Source organism: Lactuca saligna, unplaced genomic scaffold, assembly GCF_052625555.1.
Source record: "Lactuca saligna cultivar CGN05327 unplaced genomic scaffold, ASM5262555v1 scaffold_333, whole genome shotgun sequence".
NCBI lineage: Eukaryota > Viridiplantae > Streptophyta > Magnoliopsida > Asterales > Asteraceae > Lactuca > Lactuca saligna.
Window position 1 is genome coordinate 45,001 of NW_027629860.1, and position 2,500 is coordinate 47,500.

A 2,500-nucleotide genomic window follows, 5' to 3' on the forward strand; every position below is an offset into this window, starting at 1 on the left:
GGATCGGTGTCGCAGAGACCTAACGAGGCATCCCCACACCACGCCAAGGCCCCCACTCGGAGGGGTATTATGCCACCGACTAGGAATCAAGCAACAGTCACCCAAGCTCGCGCTCAAAGGCAGTCTGGCACCTTCATCCCTTGCCATGCTCACCCACTGCTCCCCCCCTATATATACATATTGCACAAGGAGCTTGGTGACAGCAACACCCATTGCTTTCCCTGAGGATGTATATTTCTTAGTATGCGCACGGCGTCGAGGCACAGGTGAAGCCAACGGCGCTAGTTTCTGCGCCCTATGTCGAGGAAAATCAAGGCAACGGGCTAGTGTATGGGCACAACGTCGAGGAGACTCAAGGAGATGGGGCTATTTTTCAGGTCACCGTTCGAGAAATCAAGGCAACGTGTTGGGGGGGATGGCCTCTTTCATGGGTCGTGGGGCTTGGCTTGGCTTGCCTCGTGTGTGCTCGATACAGCCTCACGATTCTTATTTGCCCATCAACCATGCCGGGCACCTATGAGAATGAGACCCCATGGTACCCCCTATATATACATATTGCACAAAGAGCTTGGTGACAGGAACAGACATTGATTTCCCTGATGATGCATAATTTTTGGACACACACGACTTGGGGGCGAGGGGACACGGGAGTGGGGCGCCAATGGGGGGCGTTTTGGCCCCATTTTCGTCAAGAGCGGGCGTCTTGGCCATGCCTCGAGCGTGCCAGCCTCGAGAGCCTTGGGCGCTGGACATCCTTGGGGCGCCAATGGGCAGCAGTCCCATGGTTCCCCTATATATACATATTGCACAAAGAGCTTGGTGACAGGAACAGATATTGATTTGCCCAGGGATGCATAATTGTGCGAAATCGTCCATAACTCGCTCGAATTAATTCGGATTGACACAAAATTTTGTAGGGATGCTTTTTATTATAAATGAAAAGCTTTGAAATGAAAAAAAAAAACAAAATGTCATGTTTGAGGCGTAAATGTTTGTGTCCTATCCTTGGTCACGCCTTGAAGCGTTGGTTCCCTACTTGTTGGAATGTCGCTCAAATCAAGTAGGAATGCCATTGAAACATTGTGTGGGTCATTGTTAACATAGACGAATGGACTTGAAATGAAAATATATCATATTTGGGTTTTTGTCCCTGTCGCCTGGTGATAGGCAGGCAGATAAGGCTTTTAGGTATTCATAGGTGGCTTAGATGAACTCGAAAGAACACGAGTTGATCGGATTGGAACTCATATATTCAATTTACTATGTACTAAGTAGGAACTACACTTTGCTCCCTTCATCGTTTGACTTGCTTAGAAATCTGCTCATGGTTTGTCAAGGCCCCTTGTTCCTTAGACCGATGAGGATGGGATTGGGTTGCTCATGGGCATGTGTGTGGCAAGATGCCTTGTTCCATTGGTCGTTCATGGGTGTTCGTGTACGAAGTAAACTTGTTCCCTTGGTCGTTCATGGGGTTGTGTGTGGGAAGAAGCCTTCTTCACTTGGTCGTTCATGTGTGTTTGTTTGGGAGGTAGCCTTGTTCCCTTGGTCGTTCATGGGAATGTGTGTGGCAATACGCATTGTTCCTTGGTCGTTCATACCCTTGTTCCCTTGGTCGTTCATGGGTCTGTGTGTGGGAAGAGGCGTTGTTCACTTGGGTAGCCTGCTTGCCTTGCCAGCCCCATATGCATTGTTCCCTTGGTCGTTAGTGGATGGGTTTGTGTGTGGCATGGTGCCTTGTTCCCTTGTGTGGCCTGACTGCTTGGCTTGACATGACCTAGCCTTGCCAGCCTCACATCCATTGTTCACTTGGTCGTTCATGGGCATGTGTGTGGCAAGGTGCCTTGTTCCCTTGGTCGTTCATGGGGTTGTGTGTGGGAAGAAGCCTTGTTCCCTTGGTCGTTCATGTGTGTTTGTTTGGGAGGTAGCCTTGTTCCCTTGGTCGTTCATGGGAATGTGTGTGGCAATACGCATTGTTCCTTGGTCGTTCATACCCTTGTTCCCTTGGTCGTTCATGGGTCTGTGTGTGGGAAGAGGCGTTGTTCCCTTGGTCGTTCGTTCATGGGTTTGTGTGTGGCAAGGTGCCTTGTTCCCTTGTGTAGCCTGACTGCTTGGCTTGACATGACCTAGCCTTGCCAGCCTCACATCAATTGTGTAGCCTGACTGCTTGGCTTGCCGTGACCTAGCCTTGCCAGCCTCACATCCATTGTTCCCTTGGTCGTTCATGCAAGGGTCTGTGTGTGGCAAGGTTGCCTTGTTCCCTTGGTCGTTAATGGGCATGTGTGTGGCAAGGTGCCTTGTTCCCTTGGTCGTTCATGGGCATGTGTGCGGCAAGGTGCCTTGTTCCCTTGGTCGTTCATGGGCATGTGTGCGGCAAGGTTGCCTTGTTCCCTTGGTCGTTCGTGGATGGGTTTGTGTGTGGCAAGGTGCCTTGTTCCCTTGGGTGGCTTGCCTTGCCAGCCTCGCTTGCTTAGGTTTCCCAACACACCTGTCGGGCACCAAG